The 12553-nt window shown below is 51.3% G+C and overlaps 1 protein-coding gene and 1 non-coding gene across 13 annotated transcripts in view; one reads left to right on the top strand and one right to left on the bottom strand.

Annotated features, from left to right (window-relative positions):
* ATP2B2 (ATPase plasma membrane Ca2+ transporting 2) overlaps positions 1–12553 on the top strand; it is a 382029-nt gene that overhangs the window by 269658 nt on the left and 99818 nt on the right. The window lies entirely within an intron of this gene.
* Positions 10341–10413, bottom strand: TRNAN-AUU (transfer RNA asparagine (anticodon AUU)). The gene has a single exon. It is a non-coding gene; the product is annotated as a tRNA-Asn (tRNA).

Raw genomic sequence — 12553 nt, 5'->3', positions numbered from 1 at the left:
CTCTCTCCCTCTCTCTCTCCCTCTCTCTCCCTCTATCTCCCTCTATCTCTTTAAAATAAAATAAAAAATAAGAAGAAGGGAGGGAGACAGAAGAGGTTGGGGATACCCCTGGTGCGGGGTGGAATGGACAGAGGGGAGGCTGTAGCCAGGGGACAGGACACAGGACACACGACACACTGTGTCACCCATGGAACTGGCTTCAGTTCCCCAAGCTCAGAGTGGCATTGCCCTGAGCTGCTGGGCAGGAACACCCCTTGTCCTTCACTTCCTAACACCTGCACCTCGGGCTGTCAGAAAAGACAGCTCAGACAGGTCCCTCTGGGTGCCCCCTGCATTGTGTGTTTCCTGGTGGGGGAGAGAAGGGGACAAAGAAGGTGGGGCAGCAGCAGGGTGGGGTGGGAACTGGATACTGGAGTGTTGTGAAACAGAACCTCCGGTTAATTTTGTATGAATCCTGCGGCCTGCCCAAGTGGAGGAGAGAGTGGGGCTGAGGGAGGAGAGGAGAGCGGATCATGGGGACGGTGCCTCATGTTGCATAAACACAGTGTTAAACCAGAACATCCGCGGACCCGGCAGGGCCCGTGTCATCATCCACAGAGCTGCCACCAGCTGGGCACGGGGGAGGGTGTGAAGGCCACATGTGTCTTAAATGTCTCTGGGTCCCAGGCAGTGGGGATCGTCTGTTTATCATTGTGACACTCTATTTCTCCATGTTCTCCATCTCCCATGCATCACGGGGGCCCGGAGAGGTTGATAGGGAAACCGAGGCAGCCACAGATTCAGCAGTGTGCCAGGCAGGGTGAGGCTGGGCACCGCTCAGACATGGGGTCCATGTGGGGAATTCACTGCCTGGCCCGAGATGTGCAAGAATGCCTCTCAACCGGGGTCTTCAGGTGAAGTGGCCCATGTTCCGTTGTGGAACCCAGGACTCTCAGGGGTGAGGTCTGGAGGAGAAAAGCTCATCCAAGTATATAAGAAGCTGAGAAAGTGGGGCACCTGGGTGGCTCAGTCGGTTGAGTCTGACTCTTGACTTCAGCAGGGTCGTGAGATCAAGCCCCGCATCAGGCTGTGCAGTGAACTTAAGATTCTTTCTCTTCCTCTGCCCCTCCCCACCCCCACCCCCCGCACACACATACATGCTCTCTCTGTCTCTCTCTAAAACGGAAAAAAAAAAGGCTGAGGAAATGCAGTTGCCTTCTCAGATACTTTCATGGGTGGAGGAGGGGAAGCTGTGTAGGGGGTGCTCTGGCCTCCCCTCTGTCACCAAGCAGGATCCTGACCTCGGGAGCAAGACACTCACACTCTCTGGACCTGAAATGGGAATTGTGCCACGTTTGGAGACAGTGAGTTGAAAATACTTTCAAAGTTTTCTTCCAAAGAATCATCTTCCCGTATTCCCTGAGTATTTCTACCCATTAGGATTACATTTGATAGAAACCCATCTTAAACTGGCTTATGCAAACACGGGATTTTCTGGCCTGTGCCAAATGAAAGGTGCAGAGACCATCTAGCATCAGGCAAGGCTGGATCCAGGACCCTCAGTGCTGCAGGAGGGCTTTGTCCCTCCCTCTCCTGCTCTCCTTCACCTCCATTGCCTTCCGTGTTGGTTTCATTCTCGGACAGGCCCTCACACTGTTAGCTTCAGGCTAACACCCCCCCCATCCTGGCCCCCCCAGCAGCCAGAGGCATCTCTTTCCTCATGGTCTCCTCCCCTGGGTCCCAGAACAGATTCTCATTTGGCCACCTGGAGTCACATGGCCATTCTTGACCCAATCCCTGCGGCCAGGGGAAGGAAGAGGCGGATAGGTCAGATCCGGGTCACATGCTCGCCCCAGAGGGATGCAGGTCAGTCCATCCAGACCACATGGAGATTGTGGGAGGGAGAGGGAGATAGAGGCACAGGCCACACATGCTTGTGGGCCTACTGTATGGAAGGCCCCACTGTGTGCGGGGAGGGTGTAGGCATGCTCTGTGCCCTGGAGGAGAGCTTGGCCTGGATGAGGAGAAAGGGTGGAACTGAGGAAGCAGCTGAGCAGTAAAGGAGCATTTGGGTCACAGCCAAACCACAGCACTGTTAACATTTACACCAGTGTGGCGGGCATAAGCTGGGACCGTCCACAAGAAGTAGGTATATGACTCGTGTCCCAGCAGTGAAGTGGCCAAGTAGGGGTCACGGTCAAATCCCAGCTGCACTTCTTCTCCAGCTGTGGAGCACTGGACCAGTTATCTACCTCTCTGTGCCTCAGTTTCCACATCTGTAACATGGGATGATAACAGTGCCTCTTTCATAGGGTTCCTATGAGGATCCAAGTAATATGCACGAAATGCTTGGTGCCTGGCATGCAGCAGGTGCTATGTCGGGGTCAGCTGTTATTATTCTATGCTGAGGATTCTGTGTGTGACTGTAGGGGCAGATTGGGTTTAAGTTAGCAGAGAAGACAAAGGCAGCTTATCTGGGCAGATCAGTGGGCCCAGGCAACGCCAGGGGAATCTGTGGGTTTAAAAAAAAAAAGCCCCATATCTGATTGGCAATGCTTACACCACCCCCCCCCACCACCATCACCAGGAAAAATACATCCCTTAAAAGCACTAGCTTTCTGTGAAAGTCTGATGAATCACGTGTGGATGCTTTCCAGAATGCCACCCTCACATCTTTCTGAATCATCAATAAGATAACCCCACATGTTGATTGAGACACACTATCCATTCTCCCAGGCGGAGGCAGCGGAATGTGTGCTAGGCCAACAGTTCTGCAGGCCTGGGCGCGGCCGGAAGAGAACAGGACAGGTAGCAAAAGCCCTGACCTGCCGCTGACCGAAGAGCTTCTGGGTGGATTCCAGCAGGACTGGATGAACTTCGTTTTCCACAGACAATGCTGAGTGGCCTCGTGGGTGCTTTGCACAGTCAGGCACCCACAGGGGAGTGGAGGCTCTAAGCAGTTGTGCAGAGCGTTTATGGGTGCGTGTCATGCTGTACAGACCCACTGTGGAAAACGCAAGTCCCAGAACTACCCAGCAGCTGTAACTTGCTGTGTGCAAACTCCTCATGGCCAGGCTCTTCCACTGGGTTGCCTCGTGTGGTCCTCACAACAGCCCCTTGAGTGGGAAACAAGCACTTGGAGAGACAGGGGGCCCTGATTCTTTCTCTGAAGAGATCTTTGCTCTGCAGAATAAATATGCACCAAACACTAAGTGCCTACTCAGGAATGCAAAGAGCACAGGCTTTGAGGCCTGACTCCACCACCCTGGAGGACTTTGAGTGAGTCATTCCATCCCTGTGAGCCTCGAGATCCCCATTTGTTAAGGGCATGATCATAGTGCCCACCTCCCAGAACGGGTGGATACAGGTGCTCAGTGACTGTCCCACTGCTTCCCCTGCTTCAGGCATGCCAGGCAGAGATGTAGGCTGACACACATTCACTTGCTGACCACGTATGTATTGTGCACTTACTGTGTGCAGGCTTGAGCCACACTCCTCTTCTCCAGGCTCCTCAGGAGCGGTGTTTGTGTGATGTGGCTGTACACAGGCCAGGTGGGGCGGCCAAGACAGGGACAGCCTTCCAAGACATTCCTTCTCCATCCAAGCATCCAGGGCAAGGAGAGAAGGATGTCAGACAGGAGACAACTCCAAGGTCACAGAGGCAGTCAAGAACCAGTAGGAGAGGGCAGCCAGGGGCAGGGGCCCGGGCCTCAGTCCAGGAGGAGGAAAGGAGGGAGGAGCCCCTCCTGACCCCCTCTCCCTCCAGAGCTCCCTAAAGACTTCCGGGAAAGGGGGTATGCAGAGCTGGGTTGTAAACTTCCCTGCCCTGAAGACCCTCCCCGTCTAGCTATGATACCAGTGACAGCTGTGACACTAGGGATGCATTAACACATATCGAGTGCTTTCAGACCAGGCTCTCCGCGGAGGATCCCTGGCACTACCTCATTTCATCCTCTCAGACAGGAATTGTTCATATCCCCAGCTTACAGATGAGGAAATTGAGGCTGAGAACAACACTAGTCAAAGGGGCCCAGCCAGTACTGGTACCCAGGCAGGCTGGCTCCTGAACATGCACACATAATCCTTCAGCTATTGCCTTCTGCTGACAAAAATAACTCTGCAGCCAGAGGGAGTGTGCTGAAGGTCAAAGGAGGAGGCGATCGGATCCATGCCTGATGGGGGACAAATACAGGAGAGGCTTTCTCGGGAGCTAGGTCTCAAAGGACGGGGATGAGCTGAATATGCAGAGGTGGAAAGGAAAGCACCCTCTTAGTGAAAGGGAACAGCATGAGCAAAGGCCCTGAGGTGAGCCCTGGGACATTCACGGGAAGAAATGGGGAATGCATTGTGCTTGGAGCCTAGGGGACATCTCAAAGGGCAGAGAACTCCGGCCCACAGACCGGGGATTGATTTTTGTAGACTGTGACTTTTAGTTGGTTGGTTCATGCTATGTGTGCAGACTCAGCTTGGGTAATAGGTATTTAACTTGTCTGTGCTGTCCGTGAGAGTGTGAAAAATGGGGATGGGGTTGGGAGAGGGTCAGAGTACAGCTCCTCTTCATGGGCCAGAAGAGCCAAAGAACTTGCTGAATGCAGGAGAACTGAAGTTTGGAAAGGCGTTTCTCATACCGGGTTCTCTGGGGTTCCACAGAGGCACCCCAGGGTACAAGGAGATAAGTGGGTGAAGCTCTGGGCTTCCTGCCCTACCATGTACCAGAGCAGCTCCTTTTTTATCTGCTTTGCATGGTGAAGCATCTGGTAAGATTTTTTTTTTAACAAAGAGTTTTAAAAAAAGAAAAGAAAAAAATTTGAAAACTTTTGATGAAATTAGAAAAAGGCAGTAAACTAGAGTATCTAAAAGCCTGAGTTGGGGGCCAGGTTATATAAGTTCTCAGTGCCTTGGTTTTTATATCTGTAGAATTGGCAGGTGGTAAACAGCTCCAGGGCCCATACTGGTCTGTGAATTCAACGAGAAAACGCACAGGGAGTGCCTGGCCCACAGTGGGGCCTCAGGGAAGGTTTGTCCGTCCTCTTGTGTTGGGTCCCCAGGGGGTGCAGGGAAAGGACATTCAGCCCCCCAACCTGTATTAGAAGAGACACTGAGCCAGGAAGATGCAGGGGGGACCATCCTGACTTTGGCCCTTATTAACTGGGACCATCTCAAGCCCGCCCACCCTCACCCTGCAATTCTGTGCCTCATTCTCCCCATCTGGAAAATAAAGAGTGTGGGTCTGGTTGTCTCTGAGGCTCCTCCAGGCTCAGACATTCTAGAATTCTAAACACGCTGCCTCGCACCCCCAGTAGTACAGACATCAGACTGGACAGAGGGTGGCTGACTCACAGCCAGACCCAGTTCCCTCTTCCCTCTGGGAGACTGTGGCCTCAAATCCTGGGGGCATGCCTGAGGCTCCACCCCAAACCTTCCACAGCCTTGCCCATGGCCCCTCACCCTAGCCCCAGCCCAGCAGCCCTTCCCTAGAAGGCGGCTTCTACACACACTGACTTCCAAAGGCCCCGTGGGCATTTCTCTGGCCCCCAGAAATGTTCTGTTTCTGATGACTTTGCCTCCCTGAATCGTGATCTCATCTGCCAAATGGGCCGAGGGGTGAGAGATGTTCAGTAACTCCAGGCTGGACCATCTCTAGTGTTAGGGCAACATCAGTGTTCCCCCCAGCCTGGGTCCCACGAAGCTTAAGAGAGCTGAAGCAGCCTCTCCCTGCAGACCCGCCTGTCACACGAGAGGCTCCAACAGGGCAGGTAAGTTATCTATACAGGCCCCCCTCCCTGCACAATGATTATCTTACTCCTCCTGGCGCAATCCAGGCCCCTGCTGTGGTTTCAGACCCAGAGTTATTTATAGTCAGTGGAAATTAGTGCCTCGGCTGATGGTTCCCTAGTACCCCCCTGCCAGCATCAGCCTCCACCCCAAAGGGAGGCCCCCTGGAAATTTCCGTGGTCCCAGGGACTATTTCTGAGCAGCAAAGACTGCTTTTTCTGCAGGATAGCTTTGGACAAGAAGCCATGGAGGTGAGAGGCAGAAGTGAGCCCTTCTCACTGAAGAATCTAGGAAGGTTTTATAGAGGAAGCAGTATTTGAACAAGATGTTGAGAGATAGGCAGGGTTTGCGATAGGGAAGGGCACTCCAGGTAGAGGGAACAGTGCAGTCAAAAGCACAGAAGCAAAGAAGGGTGTGTAAAAAGAAGAGCCATACATTCTGTTTGGCTGGAGCTTGGGGGAAGGTAACTGAGAGTGACTGAGCATTATATCTTCCAGACACTATTCCAAGAGCTTTACATACATTATTACCCCCATTTAATACTCCCCAAACCCTATGAGGTAGGCATTAGGATTATCCCCATTTTTACAAACGAGGAAAAGGAGACACAGAGAAGTTAAATCACTTGCCCACGGTCACACAGCTAATGGGTGCAAGAACTGGGATCCAGATGCCGGCAGGCAACCCCAGAGCCCATGCTAGGAACCTCTGTGAAGGGATCTGAATGTTGAGCTAAAGGTTTGGGCTTAAGTGAAGAGATAGGAGGGAGCCCTTGAGGTTTCTTGAGCAGAGGAGCAGTGTGGTCAAGACAGTTGGTCTGGCAGCCCTGATCTTAGTTGTAATGGGGAGATACCCCAAGGGATAGAGCCAGAGCAGAGTGGGGGACAGGCATCCAAGAGAGAGGTGACAGAGTTCGACCTGGCCAGGGTGGTGGTGATGGAGAGGAAGGAGCACCAAGCAGAAGGTCTCAGCCTGTGGTAGGTGGTCAAGGAAGAGAATGGTGTCAGTGCAGACTCAGCTTTCTGGACAGCAACTGGCTGCTTGTGGAGGAGACTAGCCAACAGGAGTGGAGCAAGGTTCAGGGTGAGACAAAAGGTTTGTGTTGGGCATTATGCACTCTCGGGGCCTGGGGGATAGAACGGCAGGCATGGAACCCTGCAGAGAGGCTAGGCCCAGAGATGACAGAGAAGTCCTGTCTCTGCTCCCAAGTCCCTCAAGGGGGGAAGTAAGCCACAGGAAGGCAGAGATGTGGGCCTGTGGTGTTCGCTGCTCTATCCTAGCACCTAGAACAGTGCCTAGCATGGAGTATACTCAATAAGCATGCAGGAATGAGTTCAGCTGGGGCACTCACCAAGCATGGGTCCTTAGGGAGCACCAGCTACCCAAGGGAGCGGGCAAAGCAGGAAATATGCGAGAGATATAATGAGGGTCACCTGCAGGTAGGGTGTGATCAGGGTGTCTGACACTGGAAAGGCAGTCAGTTAGACATAGAGGTTGCCAGGAGAGGTTCAAGGAGGACAATAAAAGAGCAACAGCCTTGAGGGCAGGCTGCCGGATGAGGTCTTGGGAAACTCTGCTGGACAGAACAGCAAAATAGAGCATTCCCTGGGGCTGTCCCCCATTGCCCATACCAGCTCAACTGGGTAAGAGCAGAAAGAACAAGGGCCTGAGGGACTCAGGCACCCATAGAACCACAGGTCTGGAACAGCTCTCGGGGACCAGCCAGCAATCCCAGGGTGCACATGGGAACACTGAGGCCCAGGAAGGAAGGGACCTGTCCGAGCACATAGCTCCAGGGACTGGGGAGCCCTGAGTCATCCCTACATGTGGTGAAGGGGACAGAGTCCCTCCCCTCTGCCCCCAATGCATCCACCCTTCCCCCCAGGCCCCGCCTCTCTCATCCATCCGTGCAGTTTCTGTGTTTGTTCCCAGAGGCCACATAACAAAGGACCACAGATCAGGAGGGAGCTTAAACAACAGAAATATGTTGTATCACAGTTCCGGAGGCTGGAGGTCTAAGATCAAGGTGTCTGTCAACAGGCTTGTTTCCTTCCAAGGGCTGTGAGGGAAGGATCTGTTCAGGGCCTCTCTCCTTGCCTTGTGGATGGCCATCTCCTCCCTGTGTCTTAACACTGGCTTCCCATGAGTCTCTGTGTCCAGCTTTCCTCTGTATTTAAGACACCAGTCATACATGATTAGCCCCCCCTCCCCAACAACCTCATATGCACTTAGTAACTAGTCACCCTTGCAATGACCCTGTCTCCAAACATGATCACATTCTGAGGTGCTGGAGCTTATGGTTGTGGAGGGACACAATTCAACCCAGAACATTCTGCGCTCAAAGACAGTTTCTCTCCTGTAAAGTGGGGACATAAATGGGAACAGACAAGGACTGTGGTGCGGGCAGACAAGCTCACTGCTCTGTGGGCACCTATGTTCTCCAAGAGCCTGTCACACGCTGGGCATTAGGAAATAGTGATGCGGCCTAAGCGTTAAACAACAGACGCCCTACATCTGACTCCCCACTGTGACACTTACTTACTAGCTGTGTTGTGCCAAGCAAATGACTTCACCTCTCAGAACCTGTTTACTCATCTGTGAATTAGTACTTATTCGTGGGCCCCTGTGAGGAATAAATGATCAGGTGCGTGTAAGAACATACAGCACAGAGCAGGAAGCCTGCAGGGGATGAAAACCATTATTATTCTTGTCATTACCGATGTCATCATTCACATAGGTTTCTGAGGCCCAGAAAGGGAAAAATCCTGCCCAGGATCACACAGCCATCTGGCACAAAACCAAACGAGAACTCATGTCTCCCGACCCATAGTCCCAGCTTTTTAAACCACATCTCTGTAGGACATTTTTTTAAAAGGTGGAGGGTGGGGGTGGTGCCCGGGTGGCTCAGTCGGTTTAGCATCCAACTTCAACTCAGGTCATGATCTCACGGTTCGTAAGTTCAAGCCCCGCATCAGGTTCTGTGCTGACAGCTCAGAGCCTGGAGCCTGCTTCAGATTCTGTGTCTCCCTCTCTTTCTCTGCCCCTTCCCTGCTCACTCTCTCTCTCTCTCTCACACTCTGTCTCTCAAAAATAAACATTAAAAAAAATTTGTTTAAAGGGGGCATAATTCACAAATGCCCAGTATTAGGAGAGCACATAAGCCTATTATCAGCTTCTCCATGTGTCTCGTGGAACACTACGGAAAATGGTAGTAACGGAGAACATAACGCAGAATGAATGAGGCTCTTGAAATAGGTGATAGGAAAAAGGTGGGGTTTACCACTGACCATGGCAGCAGCTTCACAAAAACAGATGCAAGGGGAAAGAGGCATAAAGGAAGTATCCCGAAGGTCCCGGTGCTGGGGTTAAGGGGTGAGATGAAGGGCGATGGTTTTTCTCTCAGGGTCACTCTGCATTTGTGAGGATGTTGTTCTAAAACGGGTCAGCCGAGGCATGCTGGGTGTAAGCAACAGAAACTGCCTGAGCACATGAGGAAGATCCCTGATCAGAATGCTCTAAGTTGGAGCTAGGTCTGAAAACCCCGGCTCAGCTTTCTGGAGGGAAATTGGGATGTGTCTGGATCTGTGGCAGGACTGACAGAACCAATGTCCCTTTGGGTCATGGGGGGTAGGGAAAAGTCCACTCCAGCTGTGTGGGTCCCCACGATCCTCAGGATTCCAAGCAGTGCTTTGTTGGAAAATGTATAACACGCAGCTGTCTGGGTAGCCAAGGAGTCCTTGTTCGTAGTGTGTGCTGAGTTCTGTGGTGCAAATAGTCCCACCACGTCCCCAACACGATGGCATTGAAAGCAGAGTTGGGAAGAGACATATGCTGCAGCACAGTGTTATATCCTTTTTCTACCATCGGGCGCAATGGGCTTTCTATGCAAGACACAGATTCTAGTGACATTTGGTAAAATAATCAGGAAGGGATGAGTGTGAGATATTGTTACCCTTTGAATATAATTTATATAAATTTTAAGTATAATCATTTAATTCCAGTGATGGCTGCACTAACCAGTTCACAAAATTATCTGAAAACGTAGCAATGGGCTGTTACAAGCAGAAGTGAGCTGGCTGTGCTGCATCACGGATTCCAAGTCCACGGAGAGAGCATGTGAGTGGCCTGGCTTGGTCACGTGCCCACCTCCAGGCCAGGAAGGGGGAGGAGCATTTTGATTGACAGCCACCAAGACTCCTCCCAGTGCACCTAATTTCCCAAAGGAAGGAAGAAGCCACTGGACAGCCAAAACCCAACACCTGCTTTTGTTTCTCTTTTGATAATTTCTTTTCTTTTCTTTTCTTTTTTCTTTTCTTTTCTTTTCTTTTCTTTTCTTTTCTTTTCTTTTCTTTTTAATATAATTTGTTGTCAAGTTGGCTAACATACAGTGTATACAGTGTGCTCTTGGTTTTGGAGGTGGATTCCCGTGATTCATCGCTTACCTACAACACCCAGTGCTCATCCCAACAGGTGCCCTCCTCAATGCCCATCACCCACTTTCCCCTCTCCCCCACCCCCCATCAACCCTCAGTTTGTTCTCTGTATTTAAAATGTTAAAAAAAAAAATTATTTTCAAGTAATTTCAACACCCAACATGGGACTTGAACTCACAACCCTGAGATCAATAGTCACATACTCTACCGACTAAGCCAGCCAGGCACCCCGGTAATTTCTTTAAGTTGTATTTTTTTCTCTTATGATATCCTCTTAATTTTTTTTTTATTCATCATTGCTTGAAGTCCCAGAGTCCCTAAAAATAATCCAAAGCTTAATCCTGAGACTAGCAAACCAAAGGACCCAGCCAGGAGGGACAGTTACAGGGGCTCAGAGCAGCCACATCCGGGCCACATCTCCACCCCAGCCCAGCCTCCCCACCTTCTCCTGGGAGGGAGGTACATGAACTAAATCTCCTGTCACATGCCTGAGAGCCCACCCTTAGAGATTCTCCCAAGAGGACACAGACATCCCTAGTGGAAGAGTGTCATAGGGCAGAGTCTTGACAAGTACCCCTAAGGGTAGGGAAAAGTGAACAGAGACCCTCAGGGGTTTGGAGTAGCCCAGATAAGAGACAAGTACCCCTGAGGGATTAGACCTGATATCAAAACCAGGCCGAGTGGACATCCTAAACATAGTGAATCCATGATTTAGCAGGGAGCCCCACCGACCCTCCAGGAAGATGGGAGTTCTCTCTTGTGGCCACATGTGCCTGGCTCATGGCCACAGAAGTCCAATGTGAAGAACCAGATCCCCACACCAGAAGCTCTTCTGGGGCTGCCCTCTTATTAGGGACCACCTGGTGGCCAGCAGAAGGCTCAACCTAAGGCAGGCCAGGAAGTCGATTTAGACTGCCCAGTCCTCCGGTGATAGCCAAGTCAGCCATCGTCTTGTCCCAAGCACTATCCCAAAATGCCACTGTTTTCCCCATTCTGCAGATGAGGAAACTTGAGAAGCAGAAGGGGTGACTCACTTGTCCAAGCCACACCCCTGTGGGAATAAAACTCTGGGCCTGGATGAGGCCACACTTCATTCTCTTAATGGGCTGTTAAAAGGGGATGAGGGGGCATCCCCAGGGCTCCATGCTCCCCGCAGGGTGGTGCTGGGACTTTGCCAGAAGCCTGGGAGTTTTTAGCTGCTCCCAAACACAGTGGAGCTCAGGCCCAAATATGAGAGAGAGAGGCCAGGGTGGGGGCCAGGCAGATGCCTGATCTGCCTATGAACTTGATCATGGTTTCCAGGTCTCACTCACCTGACTCTTTCTGGCCAGCAACATTCTCAAGGGCCTCCAGGTCTGGGAGTAATGGGCTATAAAAGATGAGCCCAAATTCTAGGCCCAGGGGCTGGAGGCTGTTTGGCAAGTCCTGGACAGGTACACCAACTGAGGATCCAATGTCAGCCGCTCCGCTCACTCCTGTGTGACCACAGGTGAATTATAGTCCCTCTCTGAGCCTCAGTTTCTTTATCTGAAGAGTGAGTTTAGATATGCCTACCTACAGGGTTACCAGAAAAGTTAAATGAAAATAATGTATGTATAAGCCCCTCCCTTTTCTATCCTCTCCCCCTCCAAGTTATTCTCCCTATCATGGCCAGAATAGACTTAAAAATGAATCTACTTGTACCACCATTTACTCAAAACACAATGATCCCCACTGCTCTTAGAATAAAATATAAATTCGGGGCGCCTGGGTGGCTCAGTCGGTTAAGCGTCTGACTTTGGCTCAGGTCATGATCTCACAGTCTGAGTTCGAGCCCTGCGTCGGGCTCTGTGCTGACAGCTTGGAGCCTGGAGCCCGCTTTGGATTCTCTGTCTCCCTCTCTCTCTGCCCCTCCCCTGCTCACACTCTATCTCTCTGTCTCTCTCTCTCTCTCTCTCTCTCAAAAGTAAATAAACATTTAAAAAATTAAAAAAGAGGGGCGCCTGGGTGGCTCAGTCAGTTAAGCATCCGACTTTGGCTCAGGTCATGATCTCACAGTCCATGGGTTCGAGCCCCGCGTCGGGCTCTGTGCTGAGAGCTCAAAGCCTGGAGCCTGTTTCAGATTCTGTGTCTCCCTCTTTCTCTGACCCTCCCCTGTTCATGCTCTCTCTCTGTCTCAAAAATAAATAAATGTTTAAAAAAATTTTTTTTAATTAAAAAAGAAAAAAAGAATAAAATTTAAAATCACTGTGGCCTTCAGGCCTGGCATGATCCAGCTGCCACCCTGTTGCAGAGTCCTCAAACACAGGCTTCCAGGCCTACAGGAGACCAGAGTCCCTAGAGCTTCCTTTAAAACTACACAGCTTGCACCTCCATTGGTGCCATAT

The sequence above is a fragment of the Panthera onca genome, chromosome A2 (assembly GCF_046562875.1).
Source record: "Panthera onca isolate mPanOnc1 chromosome A2, mPanOnc1 haplotype 2, whole genome shotgun sequence".
NCBI lineage: Eukaryota > Metazoa > Chordata > Mammalia > Carnivora > Felidae > Panthera > Panthera onca.
The sequence above is the reverse complement of the archived record's forward strand: the minus strand, read 5'-3'. Positions and strand labels throughout refer to the sequence as shown.